This window comes from Sturnus vulgaris, chromosome 1 (genome assembly GCF_052056855.1).
Source record: "Sturnus vulgaris isolate bStuVul1 chromosome 1, bStuVul1.hap1, whole genome shotgun sequence".
Taxonomy (NCBI): Eukaryota; Metazoa; Chordata; class Aves; order Passeriformes; family Sturnidae; genus Sturnus; species Sturnus vulgaris.
In genome coordinates this window covers 41,353,598-41,378,708 of record NC_142243.1, presented here as the reverse complement: position 1 = coordinate 41,378,708, position 25,111 = coordinate 41,353,598, and the positions used below count along the sequence as shown (strand labels likewise).

At 38.4% G+C, this 25,111-nt stretch overlaps 1 protein-coding gene across 6 annotated transcripts in view; it reads right to left on the bottom strand.

Annotated features, from left to right (window-relative positions):
* The window catches only part of RBMS3 (RNA binding motif single stranded interacting protein 3), a 701,354-nt gene that overhangs the window by 321,903 nt on the left and 354,340 nt on the right, over positions 1-25,111 (bottom strand). The gene's annotated exons all lie outside the window — the stretch shown is intronic.

The window sequence follows — 25,111 nt, the reverse complement described above, 5'->3', positions numbered from 1 at the left end:
TTTCTTCATTTTGTTTCAGTCTGAAACCAGTCAGGAGGAGGAGGAAAAACTGACCTAAGGGTATTAACAATCTGTGTAAACTAAATCAAGCCTCAACTCAGCTATCTTTTAGGAACCAAAAAAAAGTCATACAAGTCTTCCTCCCCTTCACCTCTCTCCAGCCCCTTTTTCTTGCTGACTCTGTAGACCAGAAGGATTTTGGGCTATGAAGGCAGACACAATCTATTGTTCACTGCACTATGATGGGTACACAAGTAGGTAGTTGAGAATCTATTTTGCCACAGCTGGCTCCACTCCAATCAAATACATAACAGATTTAATTTCAACCATATGATCGCATGCTGTTATAACCTCAGATGTTTCCAGAACTGGGGCCTTTATACTCACTCATGTTCCACTTAATTTTATAATTCTTCATGGTAGTACCTGAAGTTGACTTTGGCCTCTAAGATATTAGAGCACGTCTTAAGAAGGCTAAAAAAAAGTTCAATTCAGTGCTTTATGACTGTTGTGTGGGTCAACCTACCTAACAGGAAATTTGGCCTACGAGGTGCATCTTCATTTATTTGATTTACTTAGATTTAATATCAAATACGTGAAAAAAATGCAAAAGCACGCCTATCTTGCACAGTAATGTGCCTCTGACAGATATATGGAAAAAGAATCTAACAAAATCAGTGGCTAACTCACAACCTCAACTAAAACATGACCCCTACCTAAACTTCCACCAACAAAAACCAACACCTAGCCTGCATTTCAGCCCAGCCACTCCTAATGAATTTATATGTTGTTTCATCCAAGTCACATGAGGGCTAGAAGTTTACATTTCTTGCCAGCAGAGACAGGCATTTGTGGTTCCACTGCTTTTATTACAGATTTCATAGAGTTATCTGCTACATACTACGATCCTGCAAACACTTAGTTACACTAGAGATTTCACTCACAGAATTCTATTCCATTCAGGAAATGCTTCTCCCCACATTCAAAGTTATGTGCACACCTTCACGTTTGCAAAAACAGACATCAGAGTGGTAAGAGGCACCACAATAACAAACACTGTTATAGGCAATTAGCCATATGTTGGCGATTTAATCTACTGCTATAAACCCTGAGTGCTACCACAAGAAAGTAATTGGAATTAATTTGGACACTGTTTTACTAAATATTTGAAGCAATTATTCTACAGTAATCAGAACATCAGTTCTGATGAAGAACGTTAGTTTGTGTGCTGCGTGAAATGAGGAAAGTATTTTGCTCCTACAAATGCAGTCATATTTCTTTCTCTCATGTGTGAAGTGTGGTATTAAGCTATAGCTCACCTCCAAACTTGTTTGGCTTTCTGCTTGTTTTACCTTTAATCATGATTTGATTCACCCAGAAGTATAAAAAAATGTATTCAATGGGAATATTCACAAAAATAAGGATAAAATACATCACCAGAGTTTATCTCTTGCTTTCTTATATTTAAATAGAAATTATTACAAAATTCAACAGCCTAAACACCTGTGTTCTACAAACTACTGATATCATTAATATAAAGTAATAACAGCTATGGTCTCCTTGTTGTGAGAAAATGTGAGCACTATTTAATTTTCTTTTGGGTACAGTTCGTGGAAGTACTCTTTCAGAGATATTGAATCAAAAATTCTGGTCATAAAAGCATGACTGTAGAATTGAGTTCACTTCAATGCCATATTACCAAACCTTCAAAATAATGGCTGCATCATTAGTGATAACCAAATGCATCATGCTAGCCAAGGAAATAGACGTAATGAATCCGAGATGGCTACGTCAAGAAGGTGTCCACTGAGCATCTGAATTGAAATTGCTGTTCAAAACATTTCCAGACACTCTTCCTGAAGTGTTATCTAAATGCATAGTGACCACTAACAAAATTTGTTCAAGTGCATTTAAAAATCATTGTAATTGTTTATATTCAATTATTCTTTTAATTCTTTTTTATGTAATAATTTTCACAGAAAAACAGGTGGTCAGATTTTGAAAGAGCTTTCATGTCAGGAACAACTGCACAGATTAGGACTTCAGCACATTAATGAAGAACCCATGCAGTGAGATAGTGACTAGTTGTCCTAATTGTTTCTCATGACATATAAGGACTGCCCAGAAAATTATAAAGTTTAAAATCTGCAGGTTCCAGAATAGAGAGCTTCTTAAGGAACTCACTGCCACAGCCCACACTGATGCCCCAACAGAGACATCACTACAAAAATCTATTGGACAGCTTCTATGAGGGAAAATCTGTCATGAAATTTAAAGAAAAGACATATTTGTGCCCTGGAAGTCACATACCACCAGAAACTGTGAGAGGATACCAGAGTAGCATCATCACATGCTGTCCCTGTTTTAACATCAGGCACCTCCGCAGCTGCTGAAACAAATTCCTATCTCGCCCAGCCACTCTCACATTCCAAGGAAACATTCAGATGGAGGTGGAAATACCTTCTTAAAAACATAACCAATTTTACTTTATCTTGTATATAACAGTGAAACTGTTGAAGTCATCTGACATACACTATTAAAATTATAAAGGTCACTTAAAAACTCTTCACTTACTAACAACAGTAACTGATACCATGGCACACAAAAGCTAGAACAAAGAGAAGAGCCCACAGGGCTCTGCACAGAGAAACAATCTCCCTGTTCACTCCTGGCTATGTCAAAAATCACTCTGGAGAGCCTCATCCCATTGCACCCCACATTTTCAGACCACTCAGCAGACTCAGAAAAGATGCAAGCAATGCAAAATAAGTCCTTAATGTATGTACATCAAAGCAGATCACTTTAAGAGCTTTCAGGCAGACGGTCGATCAGCACTTACACTGCAGACAAAGCTCAACACAATCATTTCCAGGAAGTTATTTGATAACTGCTGTTAAAATGGAGATAGTTCCTGAAGGAAACCATTCAGCTGTGAGTGATACCCCTTGTAAGATGCATGAACCTTAACCACAGCTATGCCCAAACAGAGAAGAATTTGCTGTCTCAAAGCACACAAAGAATTTGAGCCATTTCTCCTCCTGCCTGTGGGTGCAGGGTAGGTAAGTGGACAGCTAGGGTTAGGAGACAACTGAGATTCAGCTAAGGACTAGCTCCAGGCAGAGGAGCCAGGTGCCACTCACCCCACTGCTGGCAGGCAACATGCCAAGAGAGGAAGCTGGCTGAGCTACAGCTGTGACCAGGAATTGCTGCATCAAAGAATGGGTTTCCTAAGAGGCCAGGCGGCTGGGGGCCACTCAAACTTTTCAACTTTTCCATGTCATTATAAGGAAACAAAACCTCTGGGATGGGCACAGCATTTTCTGTCTTCCAAGCCAACCTTCAGGTTGGCCACAGCTAGTCCTGTAACACAAGAAGTCTGTGGGACCAGACAGGATAAATCTCTCACCACTCACCCGACTCTGTGCTGCACATGTGCTGCTATCCTTGTCTACAAGGCAATGGGTGCACAGGCATGTATAAAACACAGCTTTTATCCAATTCCAGCCACTGCCTGTATGCTTTAAAAAAAGAATGAAGCTTGAACTTGAAACTCAAGTAACCAGAGTACAGAACTCTTCCTTGCTTAGTAAAAACCAGTGGAGTTATCATGCAATTTCCAAGTTCAGAGCTTAATAATTATATCCCCAGCATTTGAGTTCACTCAGGGCCTCAAGCATTGCTCCAAGCACAATCCACCCAACTGAAAACAGTCTGCGTTTCTGGGCATTTAGGTAATGTATGCTTTTATCTTGGGAACTTTTGCACTGGGATGAATTTGACCAGCAGTAATTGGATTTAGATAAGCAAGTCTGAGGCTCTTTCATTCTTGTGAATTAATATCTAAATAGCATAACCAAGTTTATTTTGTTTAAAGCAGACTCCATTAGGCAAATCATGGGTTTTGGGAGAAAATAAAGCCCACATTATGAAGACCTAAAGTATGGAAAGAACTGCTGTTGAATTTCTTGGAGAGACATTTTTCCTATAATACACTGTGACATTAACTTACAACATCCAAATACACACAAAGGGGAAATTCATTCCAAAAAAATATTTTTTATATTTGAATTATAATTTCTGGGCATTTCATCCACTGCATGGAATTTTAAATGCTTGCACTTTTCCCCAAAATATAAGACATTACTATTCTTTCCCTTAAAGACTGATTTGCTTTGTTGTCCTTACTCTGTATATTATTTTTAATTAAAAACAAAACAAAACCCTGAAAATTTAAGACAAAATTCTCATATTCACACAAAAATACAACAACAAAATACATACCACTCAGAGCATCTCACACAGACCAGTGCATGGCTTGGGGAACAAACAGGAGTTACTTGCAGGGAACTGATGGTGTACTGATTATACTATGTTTCTGTAAGAGTTTAATATTTAGATGCTCTGTATTCTCTAATTGCATTGGTCTGGCTGTCATGTTTATGAAAATCATTCCTTCACTCAGTAAAGTACAAGCTTTTGACACTGTCTCACACTGTATCCTGCTGGACAAAATGTCGAGCACACAGCTGGAAAAACACATCATGGAATGGGTGAGCAACTGGCTCATGGGCTGGGCACAAAGGGTTACAGTGAATGAGGGGACATTTGGCTGGGCATGGTCACCAGTGGGGCTCCACAGGGCTCCATCCTCAGCCCAGTGCTCAAAATCTTCATCAATGGCTTGGATACAGGACTGCAGGAGATACTAAGTTTTCAGAGGATACACAACTGGGAGGAACTGCTGTGTCTCTCAAGGGCAGAGAGACCTCAACAAATCAGAGGACTGTGCAATCACCAACAGTATGAAGTCTAACGAGGGAAAGTGACAGATTCTGTGCTTGGGACAGGGAACCCTGGATGCATGGACAGACTGAGTAACAAGAGGCTGGAGAGCAGCACTGCACAAAGGGACCTGGGGGTTCTGGTTGATGGCAAGTTGAATGTGAGCCAGCAGTGCCCTGGCAGCCAGGAGGGCCAACCCTGTCCTGGGGGGCATCAGGGACAGCATCACCAGCTGGGCAAGGGAGGGGACTGTCCTGCTCTGCTCTGCACTGGGGCAGCCTCACCTCAAGTGCTGGGGGCAGTTTTGGGCACCACAAACTAAGAGAGGTATGAAGCTAACAGAGAGTGTCCAAAGGAGGGCTGTGAAGATGGTGAGGGGTGTAGAGGGCAAGCCATGTGAGGAGTGGCTGAGGTCACTTGGCCTGTTCAGCCTGGAGGAGACTGAGGGGAGACCTCATTTCAGTCACAACTTTCTCGTGAGGAAGAGGAGGGGCAGGCACTGATCTCTTCCCTGTGGAGACCAGTGACAGGTGGGAGAGAATAGCCTGAAGTGTCAGGGGAGTTTCAAGCAAAGGTTCTTCACCCAGAGAAGATGGTCCTAGTGGGTCTAATTTTTCACAGACTGTTCTGTGAAATTAGTAAGCAACTTGGACTAACAACTTGTCCAAGAGTTTCAGAAACATCACAAAAAAAAAGGAGAGGGGCGTATTAAATCTTTTGTTTGTACATCTAAACCAGCCCGGGGCTTTCGAAGGGATCTTGAGTCATTAGCACCAAATTCTGAAAGGGCAGATCAGCAATTTTGAAACCGAGACCTTCTATTTCTGCTCCTAACAGCACAATTAGAAACAGACAGTAATGAACATTGTAGCATGTGAGAAGAGGGAATTTTCAAGAGAATGCAAGACGATGAATCACTAAAACATATTCATATTCAATAGTATTTTCTGGTACAGATATTTACTACTAAGGGTGTAGTGATTTCACTCATACATGAGCCTATTAGTCACCACTAATCCCACATCCACTGAAAATATATTTTTCAGAACTAGGAGAGAATAAAAGCTATGAAATCCATAGAATAACTATTTTATATAACACATCTATAAACACTGTTATTACTGTAGACAAAATCCAAGATCTTACCATTCTATTGAAGAGCAATATCACGTTAGGAAGAAAGAACCTAAAAAGCTATTTCAGATTATGGAATTTATTTTCTTTATGCAATTTATTTTAACACTGCATTTACAGATCATATTCATAAATCCCATTTTTCAGAAGATGCAAGCACCACCTATCTCAAATCACAGGGCTCTAATACAGCCCCGGAAGGCTGTGTTAGGACCTTTGGTGCTCTTTTATTGAAGAAGAGGGAAAACTTAGTAGTTTTAGTGAAGTTGGCTTCTTGTAAAATTTCAACAACCTCAGAAAGATAATCCTGTAAATAAAGAGGCATGTAAAGAAACACCTATAACTAAAAAATTCCTCTGCTGTTAAAATTCTAGCTTTCCTTTCCAAAGGAAAATCTACTGCTATTAAAGCCCAGGAATGTGTCTCGCCTTCACCCTCACTAAAATGAAAGACACGTCTCACATTAAAGTTACAAATCAATTTACAAGACAACACATATTTACCAAGAAAGAGAGAGTCATACTTCATATTCAAACTAATCTGCATTTATATATTTCTATATGACCCTTCACCTCTGGAAAAACAGTTTTACATGAATGTGTGCAGGCTTGAAGGCTTATTGCAATTGTTTTAAGTACTTGGGAAATTAAACCAGATAAAACAGAAGTTAAAGTAAATGAAATTTAAGCAGACATTTGTTGAAATAGTAAGACCTTGAACTTTCAGACCTGCAAGATGCATATAATTTTAGTAGTTCACAGGTAACTTTTCGTGTAGCCTTGTCCCTTCCTTTGCCAAAATCAGATTAAGAGGTTTTTTTTCAGCATGCAAATGAAATTAAGTGATTTAATCCAACACTTGCAGAAATCAAAGATAGGGGGTTTTGTTGCCTTCAGTAGGTCCAACCTCAAATCCTATTGGCAGAGTTTATAGTAAGGCTATCACACTCTTGTTACCCAGGACAGAATAGAATACCATTTACTAATGTGGCACTCCCCACGACAGCCTGACATTTTACAGAGTTTTTCCTCAGCTTGTTGCAAGTAAGACTGCTATTAGCTATTAGCTCCAGTTTCTATTCTAAATGCTGTTTATTCTTAATTAGTGCAATGTATTATATTCATATTAAATCTGTATATTTAAATATTGAAGCTATTTAAGACTATTTAAAAATTGATTACATTATTGTATATCATATTAAAATTATGACATTTATGTTTTTACTTTGATAGAAAGCTATGTTTTTCCCTCACAGTTCTGCCATGACAAATAACCAGTGTTAATAATTAATTAGCAAAATATTCTACAGTTGCTAAATTAAGTATGGAAATCGAAATTCATGCACAAATTAATAACTATGATTTCATGCAGTACAGTTCAGTTCTTTTTCTGGGCCATCATTAAATCTTCAATTACTAATTATTCCACATTTTCAAGAATTCAGATGTCTTAAAAAATAAAATGCAACTTTTGTTTGCAGACACTTATCAGTGCCTCTAAATTTTCTGTATGATAGAAGGCACTATAAGGAAGACAGTTTAGGGATCTGAAAGCCTTCACAAAATGAGATATGGTTTACTGTAGCCTGTCACAAATGATAATGCCAGGCATACACTAATTTTCAAAGGGCAGTAGAATTATAAAAAGTACACATTTTTTCTACTATAAAGACACTGCTTGTCAGCATTAAAAATATTTAAAAAAAAGAAATAGTTCTTCAAACTTGAAGAATTTCCCCTATCCAACAATTCAATTATTTTAGATATTGAGGAAATACCCCCCTCCTCCCCAACATATCATTCCAAAGTGTAGAATTTATTTGCTTTGTATGTTCTAGCATGCTGTGATGTCTTGAATCCGATTTCTCATTCACAGTCTTGCTTACTTTCGGAAGATTCATTGTTAAATTACAGTTGGTATGAACCAGCATGCCAGCATACCATGATATTAATCTCTGAAGTGTTCAATCATTTAACAATAGCCTCATTATTCAAGGGAACTCTAAGCATTGAGTTTGTGAAGATTTTCTGACATTTCACAAAAACAATTTACTCTTAAAAGAATTCAATGACTGCAACATATTGTCATACATATATATTTATATATATATATGCACACATGCCTCAATCAGATGGCTCCTCTCTAATAATAGACAAGAAAAAGAAGAGGAATTGAAAAGAAAAGGAATTACAGATAAAAGCAAGAACTCCAACTACCACCAGGGACTGTGAACTCAAACTGATAATTTAAAGCTAAAGCATTTTATAGGGTTCACACAGAGGCCACTTGAGTCAAAGGTGTGAGTGAGACTTCTTGAGTTCACACAGCTCCCATTTCATTATTTTCAAGTTAGAAAAAAACCCAGGTACTCGCGCTGTCTTTAGAAACAACAGTTTTGAGAGGAACTGTTTCTTCAGTATTTTACATTGCAAAATACATCATTCAGGAAATGCACCATAGAAAATATTCTTTTTCTTCAATATATTTATTTTAATCCTTTTATTTCCAGGGTTGTAATGTCACAGTTGTATTCATTTTCCAAAGGCTGAACTTTGAAAAAAGCGGAACAGAGACACATTTTTTTCTGCCTGAAATTTTCAAGAAGAAACAACAAGAGCTTGGATTTGGATTTTTACAATTATGCAGGCAAAAGTTCACACTGCTTACCCAGAACTGGGACAGAATACCTCTGGGTTTGAGTTCCTTTGAATTTTAATTCCATCTAGTATATTTATAAAAGCAGAGATTTTTTTAGTCCATTTATTTGTACAACTCCGACATAGCGACAGGCTCGGGAGAGTGTGTGAAAACAGATTCGATAACCTATTTGTTTGTGATATTTTTAAATACTCGTGCACATGTACAATTTCAGGCATGTTGAATTTAAACAGGATGAACGACATTTCTCAGGGTTAAATTATGTTTGCAGGCTCATAAATTAATGTGCTTGTTTGGTGTGGAAAGTCCTCCCTACAGCCTCGACACAGCAAACAGATGTACACAGGATGTACATCTCCCAGTCAGCCAAGGCTTTGCTTTCCTCAGTGCAAGCCTATAACCACCACAGTAATTAGTGTTTGAAGAAGACAAATCTGCTCTGGGTGGTAACTCACCACAGCTCCCAGGTATTCACCAAAACCTTCTTTTGGGTGATAGCTATGTCAACAATTAAATTCAAACTAGGTGAAGCTGCCCCACATGCAATATAGATAACAAAATTTATGAATCATGTAATAATATTATGTTTTCAAATCCATTAAAAACTTGCAAGTGAATGTAGGATTAAGTGAAGAGTCACCTTATACAAAAATACGCTTACAGGTTTAAAAAGATATTTAGTTTAGACTGTCTACTGTATAAATAATTCTTCACTCTTTATTATCCAAAGATGGACACATTTGAACATATTAGGCTCACTATGTCAGGTGGATAAATATCTTTGGAGGGGGTAAGTTTATTAAAAACTTCACTTTGGATGAGACTCTTGCTTTCCAGAAATGTGGTACCCTACCCTGGCTCCAAGGGCTTCCCTAATTTACACTGATAAAGCAACTGCCTCATGTCTTTAAGTATTGAAGTTCTACTTCAAGAAAACATTAAGGGGCAGGTTGTGCAGCATGACCAGCATGTCCTGTAGCTTTCTGCTTATCAGTCAACAATTCTGAGCCTAAGAAAAACAAAATTTTAGTTAACCAAAATCTCAGACTTTGTGCCAGCTGCTCCCACTTAGCTATGAGTATTCTACAGAAGAAAAGCCAGCACTGGCAATTGATGTGCTCTGCTGTGGTTCAGTTTGTGCCCAAAAACAGCCAACAAGGACCAGGAAGAGATGAGACAAGCCACGAGATTCACTAAAGAAATAAACTCTTTATATCCATAGAGTCTTCTGTCCTTAAAAGGACACTTGGTTGGTCCTGCCGGGCAGAACCCTAGATGGAAAGCAATAAAGAGATGCATTGTAGCCTATCCTTTCTGAAATATCCATGGGCAGATCTACAGAAAGGCACATGAATTTAAATATTTTATGTTTCTGCTGAAAATTTTTACCCCTGGAACAAAAGACTCACTGAAAAAACATAGTGAGCCCATTTTGAAATCTGACCAGTAATTCTGAATTTAGAAGCAATTTAGCTTTAGTTGCTTGGGAACCCTCAAGAAAAGACTTTTTTATATTACTGGCTTTAGGCATCTTCAAATAAACTAATTAAATAAGATGCAATCCTCAAACCATATAAAGATACACATGGAAAATCTGAGACCTCATTCTGAGTATTGGGCATGCTTTGAGAGAGAGAGAGAGAGAGAGAGAGAGAGAGAGCTGTGATTCACTGGGATAAATCCGCATCTCCCTGAAACTGGTCAAGGAGCACAGCACTGTCATTTGCTCTTTAATGCATAAGAAAAGGTTATGAAGTTAATTTTGATATTAAAAACTTGCAAATAAATATGAGACATCCTTTTCTTGGGCTTATATATTTCAAGCCTTTGTTATCGACTCAGGTTGTATTTTCATGCTTCTCTTTAGAGCCATGGGGGAAAGAAACCTACATTTTTATAAGAATTGAAAGCAGAGTTCTCTACCTTATCACATGCCTAAGGAACTAAGGGTTTAAGAAACAAATACTGTGAACCTAGCAATAAAATTTTGAGGCATGGCAACACCAAAGGCTACATCTTCATCAAATATTAGTGAACAACCTCAGCTAGGGTAAGAATACTGTTTGACAGTTGCATGGTTTGGGTCCCAGAAAACAATCCTAAGGAAAAAACAATATATAACAAGGAACAAATCCAGCCTGTGATCTACTCCTCACTTTATAAAAAGAGCTGGATTTAAAGATAGATCAAAACCCTGGTGCTGACACCCCTCAATGCTATCACACACATAAATATTATGTACATATATAATATGCATATACATATATATGTTTATATAGATATCTATACAGATAAATTATATTCCAGCATATCTATTCTGCCAAATATAATCTCCCAAAGGTGCTGGGTTTAAAAATTAGTAACACAAAATTTACAATGATCACCTATAGCAGCAAGCTGCCTGCTTTTTGAACATCCCATGGGAAGTAGCAAAAGCACAAAACCTATGTAAAAAGGTCACAGTCATTCTTCATGGAGTCCAAAACACATTCTACAAGGAACAAAGGCAAATATTCTGAAAATATTTACAACTGTGAATGACAGAATTCATGTCCTGGACAATCTTGAATGCGCCCAATGGCCAACTTTCATCAACCTAGCACTTGCAGTATCAGACCGTTTATTTATGCATTCCTGAAACATCTTATTCATCAACAAAATTTGCACTCTTCCCTCCCACTTACTCAGACTTTGAGAGTTTCTGACCCTTTCCCCTTCTGCTGTTCAAGAAAGGAAGTTCTCAAAAGACCAACATCTTGAATAAGAAACCAAGGCAAAAGAAAAGGTCTGCTCTAGCTACTCATTTCCCATATGCCTTTTCCCTTCGCTTTACTTGGGCTCGCTCCAGAGACCACAGAGATCAAGAGAAAAACCTGTGGATTTGCCCTGTTTTGCAGTTTCTGAGACCAATTAAATGTTACTCTACATGCAACATTCCATTTTGTAAGACAATTTCCTATGTTCAGACTTCAGTCTCTTTTTGATTCCCACATTCTTAGGACAACAGTTTCTTTGTTCAAGCTTCCATGTTTATGATAAGTTATCTTATCTCTGGTTTAGCCTTTAATATTGAGCAGTCAGGAAAGAATCATCCTCTTGTTTGAGATGCAAAGGTTTATGTCTGCTTACATTTTTAAGATACACAAACATACTTTTAAAAGTCTAAGAAAATACACTCTTATTAATGCTGTTATCTGAATGATGATACTTAACACCAGTTGCAGCTTAGTTCCCTTATTTCCCCTGTGAAATAGCCTTTTTTTCCTCTAGGATGCTGTCATTCTAGTCTCATATCAGAGCTTGAAAAAACTTTCTCCAGCTCTGCAAAGGGAACAGCAAGGTTGGATTAGAAGGAAATTTGCCTGAGTGAGAGTGAAGCAAACTATTACAGTGTGTGTGGAGGGGGGAGAATTTTCATACCTCGAGGCCACCCAAAGTTGAGAGAGACACTTGATGTCACAGTGAAACTGATTCAGAGAAGAGACACAAAAGCGTAAGAGTGGAGAATGGCAGAAAAATTCAGGCCCTTGTCTGAATTCCAAACTGCACCTGCACATGGTGAGGAACACAAGGACCTGTCCACACCACAGTCATGCCAGTTTTGTAGGACAACATGGAGCTACCTCAGCTGGCTTTGACCTGGTCCTACGTTTCACAGTATGGCTCTAAAATCTAGAAGCATCTACAATAGAGGCTCCTTCAGGAACTGCACACTGTAAATGTGAAATGCACACTACTGACTCAGTTCTGAATGTTTGTTCCACATCTAAAAGAAAAATGCACTTTAAAAATTAAAAAAAAAAAAAGAATCATCATTTGTTTAAACCCCAGGCAGTGTTCCCCCCAACCTCCTACGTCCCCCATCCCTGACCTTCTCCCGAAGGCTGATTTTTCACCCACCTCTAAGATTAGTATGTTCAAGACCTGCTCAATTTTGACAGGAGGGAAAAAAAAAAAGCCACCTTGAACAGAAAGTCTTTTGAGTCTTCCCTTACTTTTGAAGCCTTTGTATTTTTTAATCCCTGCTCTGCCAATTTTGTCTCCCTTTCCCCTCCTCCCCTTCAGTGGAAATTTTCTACTCTTTACAAGCCTGGCTCTCTGCAGAAAATTGATTTCCCCTAGGATACAGCCATCCTACTGTTCTATGCATGGTCATTAATGACCATCCTGTTCACCACAGAGACAGACAGACACGGTGGCACTCCTCCCTGGCTCCATAGCACAGAAAGCACACAGGGAAAAATTGTAACAGCCTCAGAGCTCAACCATATCAAGAGTTCATCATCCCAAGAAAACACCATACAAAATCTCCAAACGAGCTATTACAAAATAAAATTATTCTTGCTGGTTTCGGTCACTCTTTCTTCCTTTAGATTGAACTTTTTTTAATCTCTCCCAGGTAGCAACCATTATGTAGTATCCTCTCTCCCAGAGGAGATAGTTCCCTTCTTCTCCCACATGGGAACAAACCCTAATCAGCTGTTACTTGGACTCATACACGTTTTACCTGGGGACTGGCATCAGGCTCTCCGAGGGCAGAATGCATTTCAGCACAGATTGCACAACCTACCTAAGATGTGAGAAAATACCTGGGTGCTGCACTTCTTGCCATTTAGCTGCTTTGCAGGTAAAACGTGTACCTGCTGGCTTCACTGTTCCTGGGAGATCTCACATCTGACTGCAGTGACATCCCATCCTTGGAGTGACAGACAATTCTCCCCTTAACTCTTCGTGTCTCTGATGCCAATGGGTAAAACAAAATGACTACTCACAAAACTGCTTAAGCCTTCTCTATAAACATCTTGTGGATAGACTCTAAATTGACTCCCTATCTCCTTCTTGATCCATGGGGATCCATAAGAACTTCCCTTTGTCTCTGCTACAGGGAGGTATACTGGAGGACTCAAAGTCACAAGCTACATTACTACATTACAAGCTACATTACTAGTTTCAGCAGGACCAAAAATAAGGAAAAATATTCATAAAGCCTAAAAATAGATACAGAGTTGGCTTTTGTGGGTTTTGTTTGGTATTCAGCTTGGTTCCAGTGAATTTACATTAAATAAACAGGAGCGGTGTCTTTAAATCAAACGGTAAATTTTAAACAAAAGAAAACCTTTTTAGTGACTGTGGTCAGGAAAAAAAAAAAAGACAACTCTAAAAAATAGTTTTGAAACTGGAAGGGGGCCTTAGCTACTGAGCTGCAACTTGATCTGAAAAATGTCAACACAGTGTATGCCTGATGCAGCACTTCAGAAAAGCTGGGGTGGGGAAGTGCCCAAACCAAGACATTCATATTTAAATTTCACATTGTCCAGCTACGCTTTGTATATTGTGCCATGATTTCTTTATATAACTCTCAATAATTCTAGCTGATATTAACCAAGGAAATCCTCTGCGCACAAAAAGGACAATCCACCCCACTGTAGGTCCCATAAAATCACACGCTCTGTGGAAATTTCCAAATACCTCAATACAATATGGGTGAGTTAAGGATAAAGTTTCAAGCCTGAACTCCATAATTTCCTGTCTTTTGCTGGTCTACGCAGCCCTTTAATGTTACGCTAATATCATTTCTGCGGGTGTGATTGAATTACCCGCCACTCCTGATGCCAGCATTAGTGGATTTCTGTGTAACAGGAGAACACGCTTTACTGCTCAAACTGTTACTAAATACCATTAAGCAGAGCAGCTGCAGCCTTCCTGATAGCAGGACTGGAGGGCTACCTTGTTAGGAGGGGACAAGCACTTTACTGCTGGCACTCAGCCTGAATCCCAAGAGCCCTCAGCATGTCCAAATTGCCTCCATGTCCCCACCAGGCAGCCTGCCACAGCACATCCCTCAGCCAAAAAAGGTCCCCAGGCCTGCGAGTCTGCTGAGATGCAGAGATCTCTCTCACAGACTCAACATCCCGAGTCCTACACGATGCTGCCGTGACTTGGCAGCTTGAAAAGATCGGGATGTATTTACTTGGCGACCTTTCGGCTCCAGGTGCAACAGAGGGCTGCTAAACTGTCCACTGAGAGCACGCCTCACACACTGGTGACAGCTACTAACTAGTGGCACTGTGCTTTAAAAATCCCTTTCCAAAGTCTTTGTGGAGAGATTAAAATGCCACACGTACACGAATTGTAAAAACTCCACGGCAGACTCCAAAGGGAGATTTAACATGAGTTTCTCATCAATACCTTTGCACTGCTAACCAGCACCTACTAAGCAAATTATGAGCCTGACTACTCTGCAGACACATCTCTCTTTAGAGGAGGATTGTGTTGGAGAAGAAAGGCGGAGATGAGGAGCAATGGAAAAAAGAATGAGGGAGACTGAGGAGTTTACATCTGTTCCACATAGTTGGCTCACTACACACAGACAGCAGCATCCAAGTAGTTACAGTGAGCTGTAGTTGCACCTCTTCCTCACCGCTAAATGCCTGTATGCTGCCTATAGAGCTATGCTTGACCAGAAGCAGTGGGAGATTCAGCTGCAAACACTGAACTAACAGCAGTCCCATGTCCTCAATGGATTATGGGAACAGCGTGGCAGGGACACAGGAGGCACTAGAAATGTGGTCTTGTGATTGAGAGAAATTCTTGTTTTTCTGTATCTAAGTTCACTAAGAACCAACAAACATATGAATCTGATAAGAACTAACACTTGCAAATCTCATGTTATAACAGAGAGTTTTTTCTTGACATTCCATGAAAATAGAGATGGAAAAACTACAGCTCCCAAAAGTGCTGAGAGCATTTAACAGCTATACCATTACAACCTGCCTCCTACGCCTATAAGACCTGCTAACAACTATGTCTGTTGTCCAATTCTTATGTTAGGCAATTACCAAAATCATGACATGAGTATAGTGCCCTGCTCTCATTTAAACCCCACCAAGGACTTGGTTATTTTCCATTTTTTCCACCACAGGCATAATTTTTCTTTCCATCTAGAAGCACTTGCCTTGACTTCACTTTATTGAGTCAAGATATTGTCCTATATGAATCCTTCAGGTCCTTGAACTGGCTGTATGTTCATACATGTGATAGGAATTCATTTTTTATAAGGCACTTCATTTGTTCCTAAGGCACTTAATAATCTTTCTATTGAAATATTTGTGCTAAATTATTATAATTTTAAAAACTGCCTAGCCATACTCAGTTTAATTGGCAATTCTAAATTTGATGTTGATTTAAGTAAAGCAGAGGAGTTACATTAAAGGTGAGTAGAGAAATTGTTAGGTATGGCTTACATCCAAATTCCTTAGTTTAAAAATAAACCTTTAAGGGTGCCGCAGTTTTCTTATTTTATGGGATTTTGTTGCTCACAGCCAAGGATGAACAGACACACGACTTAAAATTACAGGTAATTAAAACCTCAAAGGTTTAGAGATAAGCTTCTGCTTCTGACATAATGCCAGTACCAGTGTTCTGTGATCTCACAGAGTCCATGTGGCACCTCCTGACACTCCTACTAAGACATTACAGCAGCTTTTGAGTATCATTTCTCCTGCTTACGAACACAGATGTCCAGTAATACATTTCATCCACTTAAGGACACATACAAACATACATAAACTAAATATAATAACAAATGTCCATAAACATTAAATAATTAGTTTTAAAAACATTTAAATGATGCCTGCAGTCCTTGATGAAATTATCTGAAGGCTAGAGAAAACTGTCTTACAATCAGATACTTAAACTGCTCCATCTATTTGGATTCTTAAAGAAAAAAAAATCTGAGAAGTGACTGCATAAGTGCATCTGGGAGAAGAATGGCGCAAGAGAATCAGAGATCCTTAATCTCATTACACCAAGAACAAACAGCGAAAAATTAGGACCAGAAACCTGATTTGCAAGTGGGTTAGAAATTCTGACCAGGGAACGTGGTTAACAGGAACAAACTCTTAGCAACAGTGGTAGGTTTGCTGTTGTTTTCTTATCTTCAGATCCAGAGTGGGTGCTTTTCTGGAACACATTCTTTACATCAAAATAAATTTCTATGTTTAGTCCAGGAATGAAAAAGGGAAATTTAAAGATAGGAATCAACCAGAAGATTATGGTAGACTGTCCCTTAGTCTCTTCTGGATCTTAAATTCTATGACTTTGTGAATAATTTTATCCCTTTTAATTATTAGTTCCCTACTATAAAGAAGCTAAAAAGTTAATGTTCTTCTTGAATCAAAGAATTACAGAAAATAACTGAAGTTTCATAATTGGATTATAACCCCAGGAGAATATGGAAATGGTGAACTGGGAAGCTGAAGTAAGGAAAGCATGTCTGTTTTCTTTTTTTTTATGTGATCACCAGGCAGTAATAGCCATAAATGCTTCACATATTACCTGTATTACACTGAAACAATAACATGCCTGTGATCCTGCAATAACTGCTATTTGAACAGACTGCTGTGCCTCCATGAAGCTTCCATGGACTTGGGTGTCTGGTGGCAAAAATCTTATTTCAGGCTAGGTCCTATAATTCCACATTGCTATTGCCTTCATTGTTTTATTGAGGGTTGCCCCAGAGCTGTGGCTAGATATCTTCCAAGAGAACCAGAATGTAGAGGTCTCCACATTCCTTAGAGCTCATGATGGGGACACAGAAAATACATGCCCAAGACAGAGAAAACCTTTTTAGATCTCTGTCAGTTCAACATCTTTTAAAAATTAGGCTGAAAACATTCCATCGTTCCTGTCTCTGTTTATAACGAGGCAAACAGAAAAACCTCTGACGTAGTTGCAACGATTCTAAGAAATTCCTTCTATAGTGAACATCTTTAAAAAAAAAAAAAAACTAAAGGCTTTGCAGTTCTTAACACAGATCTAGCAGCAACACTTGTCACACAAATAATTCTGGGAAGTTACCAAATATTTGGAATGAAGGGCATCGCATGCTACATAGCACAGAGCTCTTGTCGATGCTTGTTTGGAATGGTATGAGAAAGTCTAATGGCTGAACACAATGACATTTTTGTTCTCGTGCTGATAATATTCAATAGCTTTGCCACCAAAGCTGGCCTGCCACTTCCCCTTGCATAGAAATTGCAGGCATGCACTAAGGTTTTTGCCATTAGCTGGAAGCAGTGCCCAGGTTATTCTTGGTTTGGGGAGGGGGGCTGTTAAGCATAGCGGGTATTGTTTTCTTTCAGCAAAAAGCTTTAGGACAATGTAGTTCTCAAACAGACCAGAACATTATCTGCGTCATACCTTCATGGAAAAGGTTACAGAAACATTTCTGCTACACAAATGTCAGAACGTGAACAGCATGTCTCCATCTCCTCTCAAGAGCTGGTGACTCCTAAGGAGTGTAAACCACATGCCAGTCACAGAACTTCCGTCTCCACTCTCTGCACATGTAAGACAGCAACTGGCTCTGCTCCCCCACTGCTGCCATCAACTCTCAAAGGATATGAGATCAGAAAGACACACTGAACCTGACACCGTGGAATTTAGGAGAACAAACACCAAAAATGCAGACAAATCTAAAACACATGGATAAGCCTCAAAACAGAAGAAATAAAGATAACCAGAACTTCTAATATGCCACTAAAAAAATCTAACAAAACACCACTATGACTTAAAGGACAGCACTGAAGCAACCTTTATCAAACCAACAGCATTTCAGCCAGCCCCTTCACTAGAAAACAGAAACCAAGCATCAGAATTTTACAAGACACCTTAGGGGGCTGAAAAACTCACTGTCAAGAGATCTGTGGTTCTGAAAGCCCTTTCACAGAGAACATTCACATTAGAAAAATAGACATGTCCCACAGACTTACATGGTGGAGAGCCTGTCTGTCCTTTGGACAGTTTCTGGCCATGAGCACTTTCAGACCCAAATGGCTACATCAGTAGCCTCACGAATGGATGATGATACAACAGTTGACTGGCTGCACAAAAAATATGCTGGAGAAGTGGAGAAAGAAAGAGGACAAGGAAAGACTGGAAATGTACAGAACAGCTTAGAAGAAGCTCATTAACTGTGTTTCACTCCTATCTCAACATCCCTCCTGCATAGTAAGCAAAACAAGTGGCTGTTACGGTCATGCCCTTCACACTGCAACAGAAAACTCAATATTTCTGAGTTTGCTTTTTAGTTGAAGGCGGTTTTTTTTCTTTTTCTTTCTTTTTTTATTCCACAAGGACTTTAATTAAAATTCATCAGAAGAAATATTTTCAGCAGCAGTCTCTGAAAATGCTGCCTCCTCCCATATCTTCCATTAAATCAGGTTCATCCAACTTGAAAGGAGATGAGAAACTCTCACTGACACTCTGTCACACTCCAGTGAAAAGACAGGCACATTCAAAACAGAAGAGAGTGCAGGTGCTCATTTATTACTTTACGCAGATTATTTTTCTGCCTTTCTTCCTGACAATGGGAACGTTCACATCCCAGATGGAGCTCTCTGTAGTGCTGTGGGCATTTGCTGACCTAAAGTTTTGTTTTCCCTGATGAAAGAGGCAAGGTAAGAAGAGATTTGCTGCATTGCCTACTGAGGCAGCTTTAATGTTTGTTTCTAACAATGGAAGACAGTTGGGGATTCTTTCAACGGGAATGAATGTACAGATAATTTTTCTACTATATCAGGTAAAGGAGAAAAAAATCTGTACACATCCATGTCCATATTTACACACTGCAAAAATATAAAAGTCACATAACTGACTGCAAAACTGCAAAGAAACTGATTTTGGAAACGAGGATGGTGTTCAAAGGAAATACAAGGTCACTGCCTCACATCATTTCAGACCTAGAGAGTAATCCCACAATGTTTCTCATAGCACTGATAAGCAACATCACTATAAAGACGACTCCAGTGCAAAAATTAACAAATCATGTCCACAGCATCAGGTTTCTCTGCTTTCATGCCTACTTTATGCATCCTTAGCATTCACCATTTGGCCTCTGATCAAAAGCATTTTGACTTAAAAAAAATTAACCTTCTTTCCCCATCCTGCCCCTCTCAATAAACATTGGAAAAGTCCGTAACATAAAGAACCTGAGAAGAATAAAGATTTCTCCAATCTAATCCATCAGTGTGTTTTTCTCTGGTCTTGAGACACAAAAATTAACAAATGAGAGGAATATACTCATGTAGTTCCCTCCTTGTTTTCTATCACAACATTTGTCCAGTGGGTGCTTGGTCCAGCAGTACACCCTTCTTAGGACTTTGCTTTCCTGATTTTACTTGGAATAATAAAGATAATCCAGGGGAGGGGAGAGGGGGAGTTTTGGTATTTTTTCCTTTTTTTCCCCTCAAGTGTGGGCATTTCTTAGCTACCATGAAGACTGATCTCTTCAGCAGATTTCATAGTCATTCCCAGGATACACTGAACCAAAATATCCACCAAGATTTTAAGCAGGAACTATTCCCTGTGATGCCACATGGTTCCTATATGAGCTAATCCCACTGAATGAGTGCTCTCACCTTCATGCCCTCTCAGTCTCTGCTATACCACAGAGCAATGGTGTCAGCTGATATTAATTACAGGAGAGATGGGGGTTGCAGTTCTGTTTGAATTAATATGGAAGACAGAGTGCACATTGCTTTAACATACAGAATATTACAGAATGCAGCAAATTCCTTTACCACTCCAAAGATATTTCTTAAAAATTGAGGAGCACACACAGCCTAATACTCTGTAAGTCTCAGATAGTTTGGGTTTTGTTTTAACCAGGGCCGGGATGAGAACATCAGTTTACACTGGGTACAAATTTTGTCTGACTTCATTGTGCAGCAATTGTTTTGGTCTTTTTGGTCCTGAGCTCACAATGCTAATTGTATTTTGGTTAACCTTTATTTTATCTATAGTTCACAGTAATTTTTTTATTAACATTTTAATGCAGTAAGAAACAGGAAAGGAAGGGAATTTACTTTCCCCACACCTTCACTTCATCAGATTAATATAATATAATATAATATAATATAATATAATATAATATAATATAATATAATATAATATAATATAATATAATATAATATAATATAATATAATATAATATAATATAATATAATATAATATAATATAATATAATATAATATAATATAATATAATATAATATAATATAATATAATATAATATAATATATGTTGTGTTATTTAAACAAAATAAAAGGAAAATAAAAATAGTCAGGAATGTATAACTCTTGCTGCCTTAACACATGGCAGGAATGACCATCATGAACTTGTTCTAAGGCTTGGTCTAATGGAAATGTTGTACTTATTGCAGCTATTAACGAGACAACCTGTCCTGAAAGGCACCTTGAACCTCTCTGAAACCTCAATGAACTCGGCCTTTTTCTGTGAGGGCAAGAGGAATGCACACAGTTCATTTCAAAAATAGTCTAGAATTTAACTAAATTAATGTGTGACTTTTCAATTGATAACCTCAGTTACATTAGCCTTGAGACTAACCCTTGAGTAGAACCTGAACAGTGACAGACCGAATATTTATTCAGACATTCCACAAGGCAAAACCAAGGACATTCAAAATTAAACCAGAGGGTAAAATCTCATACTTGATGAATTGTCAAGGAGTGAATCAGGATACCTTCAGATGAAAGGGAAATTTAAAAAACAAACAAACAAACAAACAAACAAACCAAAACCAATAAAACAACCAATCCCACTCACCCAAAACAACCCCAAAACACTGAATAATCTGCTCAAAAGTACCAATGAAAGAAACACTCATGGAAATCATTATGCAGCAGGGATTTCCCATACCTGGAAAACCTCGGATAATTCTGTCCCATCTTCCTCAAGAGTTAGCCTGAGCAGCATACAGACATACACTTTAGGTTTAGATATTTTTATTATTGTTGTTGTTTTAATTAATTAAATAGGCCCTTTGATTTTGCCCTGGAACACAAAGAAGTCAAGATGACTTCAGAATCAAGATGGACAGAGATTATCTTTTGAATATGTGTCAGTGTCTTAACTGTACAATGCAGAAGGCTCAGGTTTTAGCCACATGCCAGAGTTTTAAGCCAACTTTTCAAAATGTGCTGGGGGAGAGGGGGGAGGAAGAGATATAAAATAACTCTTTTTCCAAATTTTCTTTCCCTTCTTCAAAGTTGATTTTATCTTTTTAAAAATTTTGGGCCTAAATCTGCTTTGGTGTAAAAATGTAAGAACGAGCAGAAATAACAAAATCTTGAGAAGCAGACTGACTTCTTTAAATTAAATATGTTTTAAAATCATAAAGCTCGGATGTTTAGCCTGTGAGCGAGATTTCTTTCAACTTATCTTCACCAGGATGCAGTGAGGAAGAACATGTGTCTAGTATAATAATAAGGCACTAATTCATCTGTGTATGTTTTTAAGATGATCTTGGAATTCTTCTGGGTAAAATATAAGACAATGCATGAAAATTAAAGTGCTAGATTATGAATATTTCAAAGATAATAATTTATATTTTGCTTGTACAATGACGCACCATGCAAATTTTCCTGTCTATAATGTTACATTTTAAGGCTGATTATCTTCCCATTTTATGAAAAGCATATTTTGACTGGACAGATACACATAAAATGGAATATACCATTGCACCAGCAGAGAAATAAATTATAACTATGTGATACTTACTATTATCTTTATGAAATATGTAAGTATTTAAATTTTAGACTAATAAGTTTTGATGATCAATATAATCACAGGTATAAAGCCTCTTTTTTTTAAGAACCTCAGAAAAGTTTAAGAGAGGCTAAAGTCCATTTTTGGAAGTTCCTTTACTCAATGTTTATGAAAATCCAGAAGATGATGCATACACAAAAGAACAACAGATTCTTGCTTGTTTTAACACTTTTACTCTTGTATGATATAACTTTTGAAAGAGTTATTGTGGAGTCTCAAAAGATACAGTGCAACCTAACAGCTCCCTGCTGCAAAAGGGAATTGGATGAAATTCTGCTGGACACATGTTAAACCAACTACGGAGGATCAGAACCACACAAAAAGAAAAATCTTCCAGTAGCAATTTTTTTTTCATTTACTCAGCTACTGTACAGCCTATGATGACTTGTTTTCCTTTAGTTATATGAACAGTTTGACAGATTACTGTGACAAGGTTACTCTCAAATTGATAAAAGGTTTGATAGTGTCGGAACATTTGTCAGAAATGTCTCACATCACGTGTAATGGACTCAGCACTTCAAGCATCAATGGTACTCCAGTCTGCTGTTTTCTATTTAGTGTGCAATGCACACCAACAAAAACACACGGCAGAAAGACAGAAAGGCAGGCAGAATTCATCACAACAGCCCTATACTTTATCAAACAATTCTCATTAGGGTTTCTCTTCCTTAACCCATCTCATACAATGCAATTAAATGAAAAACTTTACAAGTTTTACAAGTTGAAGGGTGGCCTCCCTTGGGACTGAACCTGAAAATGGGATGGGATATGATAATGTACATAAACATAAGTGTTTCCAGCATTTCCTGTACTTCTGAAAGAGAAATATTATGGGTTTAGAACATTATTCCTCAGCCTGCCCAATGTAAGACATTATAAGTGATAGTTGTACTGCTAGCAGCCTTGTCCCATGCTAGAGCAGAGGAAATGGGTTCAGAAGGGCTCATTTTAGGCACTGGCAGCTAGCCTATGGGAACCAGTGTGCTGGACATAAGCCAGTTTTGGTGAATATTTCTCTTAAATACAGCTCTACAAAAATATTGTACTACAAAATAATAATATGTTTTATGGATTGGAATTAAGGTTTTCACTTCACATCTTGCAACAAAGGATGCTAATATTAGGCTCTGCAGGAAACCTAGGAGCCAGCACCTTCTGCTCATTTGTAAAAACCTGTTCATATGAAGACTTTAATGTCTGGTGAAGCCTCAACCATGTAGGCTACAAGAGAGTGCTACAGGAGGACATTTCTGAGCAGAAAACATCTTCTTCTTGCTCATATAGCAGCAGACAGGTTTGGTTTTAGTAGGTATTTTGGAGAGAAGGGTTGGGGTTGAGGGGTTTTTTGGGAGTTGAGATAGGTGTAGAGATAAAGGCTTTGGACCTTTATCTACCTTTACTGTGTAACCACCTGCAAAGGTAAAGAAAATATCTTGCAATATATTACTTTAAATCTACACACTGCTGTCATGAGTGAGAGTGTCTGAGATTGCTTAAAAAACCACTGACAAGAATATGAGCAAAAGTGAGATTTAAGCATTTCTCAGATCACACTGTAGCCTAGAAAGGAGAGGAGGGGAACGCACCAACACAGCTGCCTGTACAAAGTACAAATTTTTGTATTTTCAAATGTTTTAGTTTCCCTACATTATCTTTGTCTTGTGCTTTGGTAAATTCTTTTAATTTTCTGAAAAAAAAGTCGGAAGAACTATCTTCTCCACACTGACATTCAGCCAAAGGATAGAAAAAGCAGCAAAATGAGGGTCAGCATTTCTCTGAAAGAGCATCTGTTCACACAGGAACCCCGTGACAGCAAGACAAAGCCCTCTAATCTTATATCAGATTAAGTTTAGTGGAGTACATTAAAAATTTTGCCACAGTGCTAAAAGGAAGCTCTAGATACTTGATGTGCACTTCCCATACGCAGACAAGGGGTAGGGACACACTCTCTGAACTTCATGATTGAAGTATCACTGCTCACACCACTGCCTCACTCTATGATGGCAGCACTTAAGTACCAAAGCTGTGAGGCTCCTTTAGGAATAGTTAGTTCAGTCCTGATCAGCTGCAAGCATTTATGTGAACTGGAGAAGGGTCAGACTGCAAGAAGATGTATCACAAACCAGCGTTTTGAACGTCAGCAGACTACAGTCAATTTATACCTACTGAGGATCTGGCCCTTGAACTGGGATTATCTGTGACTGTCACATGTGGAAAGTGTCAATGAATGTAGTTTGTACAAATGTCAGAAAGGTACACTCACATTTCAGCTTGGGTGAAATACAAAACGTCACCAGCACACTATTCTCCTGTGAACAGTGAGTCAGTTCTACCCACAGAAGCTTTAACAGCAGAAAGTCACGGTGAAGAGTTTCAAGCTCACTCAAGTCCAGGTATCACTTCAGTAAGACTGCTAGCTCCAGTCCTGGCCAGTCATGCCCACATAAAGTGTACCCAGGGAAGCCTTTCAGGATTTTTGATCAAAATGAGGAAAGGAAAAATGTCATAAAAATGTAAAAACCCACTAAATTGTAACTCCTATTGCAAGTTTCAAAACAACAGTCATTTGGATTCAGGTCTGTAGGTCAGCCCCAGACTGTTCCTTACTTTACCAAATTTCATTTATTTGATACTTATTTGAAAGGCTGATTTTTGATGACAAGATACAGAGATGATGTTGTCCTTTGGAATAGATGACTCTGTGGCAAAAGCACTGCAGTTCTGCATCATTATGCTAAATTCCACCATGGTGATCTCTGGCTGGTATCTCAAATTGGATTATTCCCCTCCCACACGTCATCAATAATAACCAAGCCTTTAGAATTTCAATCAGGTTGTCATTTCATATTGCCCACTACATTTAGTCAAAAGAAGAAGGGTAGAAGAGTGCAGTGCTTTAGGAAGTAATT